Source organism: Papio anubis, chromosome 6, assembly GCF_008728515.1.
Source record: "Papio anubis isolate 15944 chromosome 6, Panubis1.0, whole genome shotgun sequence".
NCBI lineage: Eukaryota > Metazoa > Chordata > Mammalia > Primates > Cercopithecidae > Papio > Papio anubis.
In genome coordinates this window covers 111,294,122-111,308,167 of record NC_044981.1, presented here as the reverse complement: position 1 = coordinate 111,308,167, position 14,046 = coordinate 111,294,122, and the positions used below count along the sequence as shown (strand labels likewise).

The 14,046-nt window shown below is 44.7% G+C and overlaps 1 pseudogene across 1 annotated transcript; it reads right to left on the bottom strand.

The window, feature by feature from the left end:
- Positions 1 to 4,229: 4,229 nt before the first annotated feature.
- LOC101010975 lies at positions 4,230 to 12,725 on the bottom strand (annotated as a pseudogene). Its single transcript, XR_004184512.1, has 2 exons — positions 12,489 to 12,725; positions 4,230 to 8,103 (listed from the first exon to the last, which is right to left on the bottom strand). The product of XR_004184512.1 is annotated as a eukaryotic translation initiation factor 4B pseudogene (transcript).
- Between the last annotated feature and the right edge of the window lie 1,321 nt (positions 12,726 to 14,046).

The following is a 14,046-nucleotide window of genomic DNA, read 5'->3' as shown; positions in this document are numbered from 1 at the left end:
ACTTATCAGTGATTTGAAGCTCACCACAATGTATTTTTATACAAGTAAATTAGTAACATCTTTCCACATCAAGAGTTCCATTTCTGTAATGTTATTTTAACAGCTACATAGGATTCTTTTGTATGACTGCAGCATAATTAATTAATTGATCCACTATGGTGGGACATGTGGATTGTTTTCAGCTTTCCTTCATTCCAAGCAGAACTGTGATGAACATTTTTAGAGTTACAGCCTTGCATGTTTTCTCAGTTATTTCCTCAGGATAGATTCCCAGAAGTAGAATTACAATGTTCCTTTTGATACAGTGCTGAGCTCATAGGTAAGCACTGAGTGTGTGCAGGTCCCAGTGGTGGGTTAGGAACAGGCAGTATCCTCTGTTCCCTTCTCACAGGGACGGCACATTTCACCTGCCCCACAGTGCTTCTACTAGTCTCCTTGAGGAATTACCACAAACATTGTGCCTTCAAATAACAGAAATTTATCTCTCAGTTCTGGAGGCCAGAAGTTTGAAATCAGACCGGGCATGGTGGTTCATGCCTGTAATCCCAGCACTTTGGATGGCCAAGGCCAGTGGAGAGCCTGAGGTCAGGAGTTTGAGACCAGCCTGGCCAACATGGTAAAACCCCATCTCTACTAAAAATACAAAAAATTAGCTGGGCATGGTGGCTGGCGCCTGTAATTCCAGCTACTCAAGAGGCTGAGGTGGATTAGAGACTTAAATGTTAGACCTAAAACCATAAAAACCCTAGAAGAAAACCTAGGTAATACCATTCAGGACATAGGCATCGGCAAGGACTTCATGTCTAAAACACCAAAAGCAATGGCAGCAAAAGCCAAAATTGACCAATGGGATCTAATTAAACTAAAGAGCTTCTGCACAGCAAAAGAAACTACCATCAAAGTGAACAGGCAACCTACAGAATGGGAGAAAATGTTTGCAATCTACTCATCTGACAAAGGGCTAATATCGAGAACCTATAAAGAACTCAATCAAATTTACAAGAAAAAAAAAACAACCCCATCAAAAAGTGGGCAAAGGATATGAACAGAACTTCTCAAAAGAAGACATTTGTACAGCAAACAGACACATGAAAAAATGCTCATCATCACTCGCCATCAGAGAAATGCAAATCAAAACCACGATGAGATACCATCTCACACCAGTTAGAATGGCGATCATTAAAAAAATCAGGAAACAACAGGTGCTGGAGAGGATGTGGAGAAATAGGAACACTTCTACACTGTTGGTGGGACTGTAAACTAGTTCAACCATTGTGGAAAAGAGTGTGGCAATTCCTCAAGGATCTAGAACTAGAAATGCCATTCAACCCAGCCATCCCATTACTGGGTATATACCCAAAGGATTATAAATCATGCTGCTATAAAGACACATGCACACAGAAGTTTATTGCAGCACTATTCACAATAGCAAAGACTTGGAATCAACCCAGATGTCCATCAGTGACAGATTGGATTAAGAAAATGTGGCACATATACATCATGGAATACTATGCAGCCATAAAAAAGGATGAGTTCATGTCCTTTGTAGGGACATGGATGCAGCTGGAAACCATCATTCTCAGCAAACTATCGCAAGAACAGAAAACCAAATACCGCATGTTCTCACTCATAGGTGGGAATTGAACAATGAGATCACTTGTACACAGGAAGGGGAACATCACACATCAGGTCCTATTGTGTGCTGGCGGGGAGGGATAGCATTAGGAGATATACCTAATGTAAATGACGAGTTAATGGGTGCAGCACACCAACATGGCACATGTATACATATGTAACAAACCTGCACGTTGTGCACATGTACCCTAGAACTTAAAGTATAATTAAAAAACAATAATTTTAAAAAAACTTCTAAACAGGTCTACTTAAGAAAAAGAAATACTCAATATATGCAGAGCTCAAATATTTTTGATGGGCTTGTGAAAGGTCAGTCTTTTCTGATATAGTTTGTGACAGGCATTGTACTAGATGTTTTATGTTTCTATACTGGGTTGTATCAAACTTCTTTGCCAAAGATATTCATTAAAATCTATAAATGACAAAAAAAAAAAAAAAGAGGCTGAGGCAGGAGAATCATTTGAGCCCAGGAGGCGGAGGTTGCAGTGAGCTGAGATTGGGTCACTGCACTCCAGCCTGGGCAACAGAGCGAGACTCCATCTCAAAAAAAAAAAAAAAAAAAAAAATCCTAGTTAGAAATCAAAGGATTGGCAGGGCCACACTCCCTCTGAAGGCTCCACGGGAGGATCCTGCGTCGTCTCCTCCAGCTTCTGGTGGCTCCAGGCATTCCTTGGCTTGTGGCTGCATCACTCCAATCTCTGCCAATGTCTTCACAAGACTTTCTCCTCTTCTGTCTGGGTCTGTGTGTTCTTCTCTTCTCTCTCTTATAAGGACTCTTGTCATTGGATTTATGGCCCACCACATAACTCAGGATGATCTCAGCTTAAGATCTTTAACTTAACTACATCTGCAAAGATCCTTTTTCCAAAGAACATCACCTTAAAGGCTCCAGGGATTAAGGCAAGGCATGTCTTTGCGGGGGGCACCATGTAACACATTGCAATGTGCTTCAGGCTAGAAAGAGTGGTCTTCAAATTGGTACACACATACATACATACGTGAGCAGGGGACATTCTTACCAAGTACAATATTATGTGACACCCCAATATATAAAGTGGATAAGTGGAGCTGTTTGGCTGAGGTGGAGTGCAGGGAGAGTAGCATCACTCAATCAAGGACACACTGGATCATAGGGGACGCAAGGACTCCAAGTCCTCAATGTCTTCAAAGGAGGTCAGAGGGAGGGCCAGATTGTACTTGCTGTCCTTGGGAGAACGCCCCATACCCTTCCTCCCTGGCTCTGCGCCTTGGCCCACACAGGCCCTGTTTGTTTGCCACCACGGGGAGAATCAGGCACCCAGAGAAGTTCTACACATGATAAGAAGGACTTGGGCGAGAATCACACGGAGGTCCTGACTTAGTTTTTTTGAAAAGTAAATCATTCGCATATCTCAGCAAAAGTCCTCAAAGGACATTCCTGAGTTTCAGTAGGAGGAAAAATGAGTTGCTTTCTGAGCCCTCTCAGTGCCTTTCTGGACTGGTGAATGTTACAATATACTGTGTTGCTACAACTTTATCTACAAACTGGGCCTGAGCGACCGACACAGACTGTTCCTGCACTCACAGATGACTGTGTATTCCAGAAGTTCATTTGTAGGTGAGTTGTTTGCATCTCAGAAAGCCTTTTCCCTCTGTGGGGGGCTAGAGATCTCAATGCTTATTGATTCTTACAGACAACAAGACAGAGCTTTTGTAGCTTGCTGGCCTCCACCGTTGGCCTCGCAGAGCCCCCAGACTCGGAGCCCTGAGCAACACTGGACTTGAAAGCAGGGCTAGAAGGGAAAGGCAAAATGGACAGAGGGTCTCCCAGGCACTCAGCAGTCATGGGCATTGCTGAGGGGGCACCAAGGACAAGAGGGTTGAGGGGCAAGACGGTCACCATGGGGGTGGCTGCAAAAGGCCAGAGCAATCTGTATGTCAGGTAACTTGGTTGGGCAGGCCTACCTGTATTGTTGCTATCTGGCTGATAAGGATTCGGAGGCTGTGAAAGGGAAAGGGTTTTGCTGTAATCATTTCCTAGGGCTGCTAGGAAAACCAAGTACCACCAACTGAGCGGCTTAAAGCAACAGCGATGTATTCTCTTGCATTTCTGGAGGCTGCAAGTCTGAGATCAAGGTGTCAGCAGAGCTGTGCGCTCTCTCCCGCCTTCTGGTTGTTGCCAGCAATCCTTGGCGTTCCTGGCCTGGAGCTGCATGACAACTTTCCCTCCCCCCGGTGCTCCATGGCCACCTCCCCTTCTGCACGCCTGTGTCTCCACTTGGCCTTCTCCCTGTCCGTGTGTCTCTTCTCATAAGGACACCAGTCTTACTGGATCCTCATGATCCCATCGTAATGTGATCACGTCTGCAAAGCGCCTATTTTCAAATAAAGTTACATTTACAGGTACTAGGGGTTAGGACTTCAACCTATCCTTTTTGGGGAAAACAATTTAACCCATAACAGAGGCATATAATCTGTCACCCCGCCTAAAATAAAAATGCGATCTATAATGGCCATGATGTGTAGCCACAGAGCCTCTGCTAAATACTGCCAGCGACAGACGGGAACCATTCCAGTTTTAGATAGCCCCAATCACGAGCGGTAGAAAAAATTCCTTTTTTTTTTTTTAAAGATCAGATTTATTTGGAGAAAATAAAAAATCCACAACCCAAAGGATGGGATTTTATATCAAGACATCTCCCAGGTAACAAGTCTACAGATTACAAATCACTTTCATAGAAGATATTTTTGTACAAATTTTACATGTATTCAGGAGCGGGACATTAATCAATCCCCATTTCTATTTTAACAGGGGGAACAAGGTAGGGGACAGGGAAAAACAGTTTTGGATATAACTATTTGGAAGGAGAGTAGACATGAAGAGGGCAAACCCTAGCTTTTCATTATCTACAATCAATGGGGGTTTTTTTTGTTTAAAAAAAACAAAAACAAAAACAAAAAACCTTTCAATCTTCAACACTCTTTAAAAGCCCACTTCTTAGCTACTGGCCAATCCGTACCAATTATTTAAACTCACTCGGTACACACCTTTGTCCACTGGGTAAATTATATTCACTATGCCCACCGCTGCAGCACGCATAAACCAACATCCCTGCATGGCTGAACAGGGCCTAATCTAGGACTGATGGGAGACCAAGATCTTGCAAACCAAGATCAAGGTGTGGTTTCTCTGCTAACACTGTCTACCAAGCTGATCCTTACAAAAATGCACATTCGAGCAGGCAAGTTTAGCTACTGTGTTGCAAGAGAAACCAGGACCTTGTCAAATAGTTCTCTCCATTACCATTTGTTCTCTCAAGGGAAGCTTTAAAAAAAAAAATAAAACAACACATTGGTCTGGTCACCTCATAAATCCAACAAGCATTGGTGTGGCATTTCAGTGGAGAAGGAAACTTGCGGGGAGAAAACCCATCAAGGTTATAAGAAAGGCTCCCAATTTAACTGTCCCTGTCCCTATTTATCCACCTTTATCCACCGTCCAAGACCATCCATTATTCTAGAGCACTCTGCTCTACAAAAGGGGTCAAAGCATCAGGAGCGAGCAAGGAGTGAGAACCAAAAGACATCAAGAAACTGATTTGCTTGAGAAAAGCAGTGATTCTTCCTTTCATAGCTCTCCATGGCTGAGAGAGAAAATGCCCAAGACATTATCTATGTGACTTAGAGACTGCTTTTTGGGAGGTTAAGAGTAGCATGAAGAACTTAAGATGACGATAAGAGTCTACATTTTTAGCTTCAAGGTTTCAACCGAACGTGGATATATTCAAACTTGCAGAAAGGACAGTGTTTAGAAAGGGTAAAACCAGGACACAGAAAACACTGAGAATTGCCACGACCCCCAAGTGCTCCCGGCTCCAGGAAATAACCATTCATGTGTTTGCTGGAGGTCACACAATGTTCCCCTATTACCTGGTGCAAAATGACTCATCACTTCCCAAAAGCTTCTTTTCAAACCATGATTTTCCCATTTATTTTGGTCCAATGCAGTCCTATTCTTTATGGCCTACAGACTCACTCCCAACTACCCCTCTGCAGGGTTAAAAAAAAGGAATTCCCCCTAGGCTGACCCCCAAAACTCAGAATTAAATCAGAGGAGGGGCTGGCAGCCTCCTGGACACTAAACCAACTTGAGGCTAAATCTACCTTTCCAAGAGTGGAAAATGTATTCAGATAATGTTTGAGAATTCATATATGCCACAATAGGATAAAAACTAAAAGGTAGAAATCTCACACTTTTCCTTCTACCTTTCTCCCCTACTGCCCAACCAGATTGCAGATGTTATATCACTGTCATTACCATTTCTGCTAAATGGCGGCCCCTAGGCACTAATCACATGGCAACTGCATGGTGACATAAGGCACCACAACTCTTCCTCTAAAAAGCTGTAGTCTGTTTCTGGCTATATTGGCGATTCTCCAGTTACTTCAATACTTTAAAGGCTGCAGCAGCATGCAGAAGAATTTCATTTTTTGTTTTTAAAAAAAGGTAAGAAAGGTCTTAAGGAGATGGTGAGTTTTATTTTGTCTTGTCTGGATAGAGGTTTGATTTGCTCTCGAATGTTCCAGGGTAGAGAAAAACTAGGAGAAAGCACAGGATGTAGAGGTCTATTCCATGTAATCTTCTCCCTCGTTTTCATCTTCACCATCAACAGAGACAGCAGCCTACTTGCTTGCAGAACAGAACTTGGAAGCCGGGTTTTCCTCAGGTTTCTTTGGCTCAGGTGCAGATCTGGAGTCTTGATCCTTTTTGCCATCTTTCCTATCTGACTCCTTCCAGCGGTTTTTGTTCCCTCCACAGCTAGTGTTCCCAGTTTGGCCTTTTGGGACATTCATCCCATCTACTTTATTTTCATCTTTCCTTGCTGGTCCTTCCTCAGATGGTTGAGCCAGAGCTACTTTTCCCCCACCACTTGCAGGGGATTGCTGCTCTGTGTCTGAGCTCTGAGATGGAGCAGGAGGGTTAGAACTTCGCTTCACCCAAGCATTCTCCTTTGGTGGAGGGGCTGGCATTACCTTTAGGGGCTGATCAGGTTTGGGAGGTTTAGAAGTTGGAGAGTGACAATCTTCCTCCTTATTGAGTGTTTCATTTTCTAGAGACTTCTCACTCTCTCTCCTTCGTGCATTTCTGCCAGATGTGGCGGAGGTCCCGGTCTGCGATGACTCACTTCCTGTCCTCGACCGTTCCCGTTCCTGAGTTTCTTCACTTCGCCAGCTTGGGTGTCTCTCCCGAGGCCGTCGTTCTGGTTTTGGCTTATCCAGCTGACGCTGCAACTTCTCTCGTTCCTTCTGTAGCGGTTCTTCTATTTCTTTTTCTCTAGCAGCTGTGTCAACGGGCTTTGCCCCTCCAAAGATAGAAGCAGCTGGACTGCACTGGGAGGTACCAGCAGAGGAATCATCTTCCTTAGGAGTACTCGGAGGCGTTAGATTCAGTTTGGGTCTTTGGCGGGGGGACCTCTATCATCACGCCTATACTCACCCCGAGAGTAATCATCTCATCTCTGGAGCTCCACGACTCATCATCCTGTCTGTCGTATCGGTCTTCATAGCGGTCCCCGCGTCCTCTGTAGACATCATCCCTGCGGTACCCACGGCCGAATGCTCTTCCGCCACTGCCTGTCCGGGAATCACAGCCTCCATCAGAGTCTCTGCTGCCTCGGTCATCACAGCGACCCCGGCCACCGTATCAATCCATGTCCCAGCGTGGGCCATCCAGATCCCCATCCCGATCCCCATCCCGATCCCCATCGCCATACCAGTCTGAATCATAACCATCTCGACACTTGTCTCCAAAGCTATCATCACCTCTTCTGGACGAGTAGTCATCAAAGCTGTCTGTGGCAGAACGAGCCCTCCAGTCTGTATCTGTTTTGTCAGAATCCCCATTTCCATCACGGCCAAAAGAACGATCATCCCTGTCTTTATCCTGTGCTTGATCAGCAACGTCCACTCGAATTCTCCTGTTACGTAGATACCCTTCACTGAGACTCAGGGCACTGAGCAGGGAATCCAGGTCCTCAAATGCAGCATAACCAAAACCTTTCAACCTCTCTGGATTGCTGGGTTCACGTGGTAAATGCACTGCACTGATGTTTAATCCTCTAAAGAATTCCCTAACTGACTCTTCTATAACATCATAGGAGAGGTTCCCCAGGAAAGCAGTGTTGGGTGGCGATTTGGGAAGACGGCTCCGGTCGATATTGGGTTCCCGAGCAGCCCGTGGAGCAGTGGGAAGGATGGAACGGTCAGTTGGAGGCGCCCTATACGCATCATCGTCATTACTGTGCCGAGTCGTTGAAATTCTCCTTCCAGATCATCCGTTTCATCAGCCCAGCTGACTGGTTTGGAAACATAGGTTCTTCCTCCGCCAGTACTCCCATCCTCAGCCAGAAAGTCTGTTAGGGAGATAATCTTCCCATTCTTGTTCTTCTTTTTTGCTGAGGCGCCATGTTGGGAGAGGGAAAGAGAATGCTACCTCATTCCTTAAAATGGCCCAAAATACTCTTTTCCAGACTTTCACCTTATTGAACTGAATTTTCCTTCATTGAACTACATAGAATAAATCCAATCACTCTTGACAAAATCTTTTCAAATGCTTGAAGCCTTCCCAGTCAGCCTCCAAATATTTTCTTTTTATTTTATTTTATTTTTTAAAATTTTTAAATTTTTTATTTTTTTGAGATGGAGTCTCACTCTGTCACCCAGGCTGGAATGCAGTGGCACAATCTCGGCTCACTGCAAGCTCCCCCTCCTGGGTTCAGGCTGTTCTCCTGCCTCAGTCTCCTGAGTAGCTGGGACTACAGGCGCCCGCCACCACGCCCGGCTAATTTTTTGTATTTTTAGTAGAAATGGAGTTTCGCCGTGTTAGCCAGGATGGTCTTGATCTCCTGACCTCGTGATCCGCCTGCCTCAGCCTCCTAAAGAGCTGGGATTACAGGCGTGAGCCACCACACCCGGCCCAAATATTTTCTTAAAACTAAAAATTCTCCAGATCTTTATATGATATGAAGTGTTTTGTTTTGTTTTGTTTTATTGTTTGTTTGAGACAGAGTCTCGCTCTGTTGCCCAGGCTGGAGTGCAGTGGCACAATCTCAGCTCACTGCAACCTCCGCCTCCCAGGCTCAAGTGATTCTCGTGCCTCAGCCACTGGGGTAGCTGGGATTACAGGCGGGCGCCAACACACCCTGCTAATTTCTGTATTTCTAGTAGAGGCAGGGTTTTGCTATGCTGGCCAGGCTGATCTCGAACTCCTAGCCTCAAGTGATCTGCCTGCCTTGGCCTCCCAAAGTGCTGGGATTACAGGCATGAGCCACTGTGCCCGGCCATGGTTTTAAGACCTCTCATGATCCTAGTCATTGAACTTTGGACATGGTCAATGGTCTAGACCCATCCTAAGAAGAGGCTTCCATGACTGAAAGCCTACAATGTAGATATGATCCGATGGATGAAGGAATCAATGGGTTTATTTATTTCTAGGATTTGAGCATTACACTGCTACAGAAACCTAACCTTGTATTGAGATTTCTGTTTTGGTTTGGTTACAGTTTGGGTTTATCTGCTTGCTTGTTTTGCAGAGGGTCATAGAGTTTAGTGGCAAAGCTGGGCTGTTGACTCAGATTACGTTTGCGTCATTTAAAAATCTCTGAGCTTTTTCATAATTCCTCTTAAATCACATCTTCCACTCATTACTTGTGCTGTTTCTTTTTGAACCTCCTGCATGTTGGTTGCTATTAAATTTCATCTTACTGCTCTTTGTACGTCAGTGTAACAGCACATTCCACCTCTTGCAAATGTTGGCATGTCATTCCTGTATTAGCCATCCAACCCAGCTCTGGTCATCTGCTTCCAACAGGAAAAGACAAGGAGGAAAGAGAACCAATATTTAGAACATTTATTAAGACGCCAGTAAGCTAGACAATTGTTTCTAACTTTTTAATTGACATCAACACACATACAGAAAAGTGCACAAAAAAACATACAATTCAATGAATTCTCACAAAGCAGATGCCTGTGTAGCCACCCATGTCAAGAAAGAGAACATTAGACTGGGAATGTTTTAATAAGCATTTTTCTCTTTAAATCCTCAAGCCTACTTGGTAATTATTATTAAACCTGGTTTATAAGATGATAAAACAGATTCAGAAAGGTTAAGTGGCTTGCCTTGCTGACTTCCACAGCTGGGAGTTGTAAAGCACAGAATGGGCCCCACACGGTGGCTCATTCCTGCAATCCCAGCACTTCGGGAGGCTAAGGCGGGTGGAGCACTTGAGGTCAGGTGTTTGAGACCAGCCTGGCCAACATGGTGAAACCCCGTCTCTATTAAAAATACAAAAATTAGCTGGGCATGGTGGCACCCACCCGGTAGTCCCACGTACTTGGGAGGTTGAGGCAGGAGAATCACTTGAACCCAGGAGGCGGAGACTGCAGTGAGCTGAGATTGCACCACTGCACTCCAGCCTGGGTGATGGAGCAAGACCCTGTCTCAAAAAAAAATCTAATGTACCCCATAAAAATATACAACTATTATGTATCCACAAAAATAAAAAAAAAAAAGAAAGAAAGAAGGAACCCAACATTTGCCTATAAGAACAGAAACTGCGCTTCCACAAGTCAACAAACAAAAAAAAGCCAATGTAGTCCTATTATCCCCATGCTTAGCACTATCTGAAATGTCCTCTCCCTCCCTCCCATCCTTACTTTTTTTCTGATCAACTCTTCATCCCCACTTCAGCATTCCTTCCTCTGTGAAGCTTTAGGAGACTTTCTCAGGTTGAGTTAATCAGTTCCTCTTTTGTGACCTTCTGGTACTTCTTATTCTTCTAGTTAGAGCAGTGGTCTCATGAATTCCTATTGCCTCGGTTATCTCCCTCATGAAAGAGTTGTCTTGAGGGGAGGAGTATGGTTTATTCATCTTTATACTTCCACTGGTTAACAAAGTGTGTGCTGTGGTATTGTTGAACGCGGTAGAGGATGGCTGAGAGAATGCAGAGCTTGAGGGCAGAAGCGGGGCTGCAGGTGCTGGGAGCTGAACTAGGGCAGCAGTAGTGGGGATGGAGATGCTTAGGACAGCTGGTCCAAAATCCTGGTCATTATTAAATCACCTTAGGAGGCTGGGGAGGACTTTAAAATGCAGACGCTCAGGCCACTTTCAGATGTACTGACTCAGTCTCTAGGAAAGGGACTCCAAATCTGAATTCATTTAGAAGTCCTTTAGCAGGGCTGAGTGCAGTGGCTCACACCTGTAATCCCAGCATTTTGGGAGGCTGAGCGTGTGGATCACCTGAGGTCAGGAGTTCGAGACCAGCTTGGCCAACGTGGTGAAACCCCATCTCTACAAAAAATACAAAAATTAGCCAGGCGTGGTGGCAGGTGCATGTAATCCCAGCTGCTCGGGAGGCTGAGGCAGGAGAATGGCTTGAACCCAGAAGGCGGAGGTTGCAGTGAGCCAAGGTCACAGCACTGCACTCCAGCCATCTCCAAAAAAATAATAAAGAAGTCCTCCTTTAGGGGATTCGGATACTCAGCCAAGTTTGGGAACCACTGACGTAGGTAGTGTCCTGAGTCATACTTGGAGGACACATGGAAGGCAGGGAAAGGGGGGAAAAGAAAGAGGAGTCTGGGTCCTCGGTTTGCCCAGCGTGGATGATGATGATGGCATTGATGGAGCGAGTGCTGGAGGAGGCTCGGGGTGAAGTTGTTCTGCATGAGCTGAGCGTGTGGTGTCTGCACATATCCAGATGAAGATGACCTTTTGGCAGCTGGGAGCCAAGCTGGGGACTCAGGAGAGCAATCTGTCACTTACGACCTTGAGAATTTGCCATTTTGCTAGGAAAAAGGTCATCTTCCCATACTCACTCTGTTCTCTAGTTTAGCAGAAAGAGGTAAAAATTATTTTTACTTTCTAACTGATTAAGCCTGACAATCGATAGTGATAATCCAGAAATAGGTACATTTAATTCACTTACGACAGTCCTAGGGTTTGCATAGTTACCTGTTTCTCATAGTTAAACAAATGCTTTAAAAGAAATTAAAAGAAGGATATTTTCGGTAAAATATGCAAGAAGGATATTTTTGAGAAAATATGCACTTTAAAAATGGTCATGTTTTAACTCCAGTGGATGTTAATAATTGACTTGAAAGTCTGTTTTTACAAAGAAATCCTGGACTCATAAACGGATATTTGACCCCCCTATACCATAAAAGGGCAAAAACATGTCTGCAGAAACATCTGACCTAATCAATTTTCAAATTAACCTAAAATTACTATTTGAATTCAAATGTAGTAAATGTCATAGGTCCTTTCTCTGGGGCACAGACATAAACCTGATCTGCTAAATGACATAAAATACAGGACAGAGCAATTTCTTTGGTGAGTATGAATAAGCATTGGAGCCCATCTGGATAATTTACATAAAAATTGGATTTTCAGCCTCTTGAATTCATCTTGTCTTCCCCTGTGAGGCTCCTGCAGAAACTGCCCTTTTTTTAAATTTGTTTATATTCAGGACACAGCCTCACTCTGTCGCCCAGGCTGGAGTGCAGTGGCGCCATCTCGGCTCACCGCAGCCTCTGCCTCCTGGATTCAAGTGATTCTCCTGCTTCAGCCTCCCGAGTAGCTGGGATTACAGGTGTGCACCACCATGCCTGGCTAATTTTTGTATTTTTAGTAGAGACAGGGTTCCACAACATGTTGTCCAGGCTGGTCTCAAACTCCTGACCTCAAGTGATCCGCCCACCTCAGCCTCCCAAAGTCTTGGGATTACAAGCGTGAGCCAATGCGCCTAGTCAGAAACTGGCCTGTTTTTATGGTGCTCCATTCCTCTGGTGGAAGTTCACTGGTCCAAGATCAAGCTCACGTATCCCCATGGGCCGCCAGCTCTCTCCCCCAGGGCGTCTGCCTTTGGGATCCAGCCTTGAAGGCAGTCCTTTTCTAGAACTAGGAACTCCCAGGATAAAACTTGGGAACTGACGACGTTATGTACCATTGAAAGAAATCCTTTCAACAGAGGATGAAGCCCAAAGAAGAGGATGGGAAGCATCCTGACCCTTGTTCTAGTAGCTTCGGAAGTCAAGCTGGAAGGAGGACCTCTCATAGTCGGATTGGTTCATTCTTCTTTATGTTCTGTGATCCAAGAACTCCTTTTAGCCTACTCTAGAGAAAGATGGGTTTCTAGTCTCCTGCAATCAAGACTGCCAAGAGTAATAATGTACCATTTCATACAGATCGACTCTCCAACTCAACCTCTGAGATCCTAACTTTCCTTAAAACCAAAACGAATGAGCAGAACAAGGGATAGAAAGTATCTTAGAAACTATTAGTCTCTATTACAGGTTGGATTGTGTCCCCTCCCCACAAGAAATATATTAAAGTTCTGGCCCTGGCGCAGTGGCTCACGACTGTAATCTCAGCACTTTGGGAGCCCGAGGTGGGTAGATCGCTTGAGCTCGGGAGTTCAAGACCACCCTGGCCAACATAGCGAAACCCTGTCTCTTCTAAAAACACAAAAATTAGCTGGGCATGGTGGCGCACACTTGTAATCCCAGCTACTCGGGAGTCTGAGGCAGGAGAATCGCTTGAACCCTGGAGGTGGAGGTTTCAGTGAGCCGTGATCACACCACTGCACTCCAGCCTGGGTGACAGAGTGAGACTCCACCTCAAAAAAAAAAAAAAAAAGAAGAGGAGAAGAGACACAGAGACAGGGAAACAAGAGAGAAGATGGCCACATGGTGACAGGTGCAGAGTGGAGTGATATAGCTACAAGCCAAAAAACATCAAGGATTGCTAGAAAACACCAGAAACTAGAAGAGGCAAGGAAAGGTTTTTCCCTACAGGTTTCAGAGGGAACATGGGCAAAACCTTGACTTCAGTCTTCTGATCTCCAGAGCTCTGAGACAATATGTTTGTGTTATTTTAAGCTACCCAGTTTGGCATACAGTATTTGGTAGCCCTCGCAAACGAATAGTTTCTAAGATACTTTCTATCCCTACATTGTTCTGCTTTGGTGCTCTTATGTGGTTGAGAAGGAGCCAAAGGTACCAAGTTCTTTTCCTTGTGAAGTTCAGATGGATGCCCAGATGAATGGGGCAAGAGGGATGAGGGAGGGGATTACAGACTGTGGGATTATAGACTTTGATTCCAACAGTTGTCAAATTGAGGTTACACACTGAGTCTTGGTTAGGGGGGCACTTCAGACAATCCCTGATATATAGCAGACCCTCACAAAAGGTTGCTTTTCTGGATATATTACATTAATACAAAGAAGAGCTGAAGAAATACGTTCAAAAGCTGTTTGATGTGAGCTCAACTGCTAACTCCATCCCACAGCCCAGTTCCATGCTGCTTCTGTCCACTCCTTTATTTTTTTGGATTTTTGCCAAAGTTCTAGGATGTAAAGGCCCCCTCTTCAAGGAACA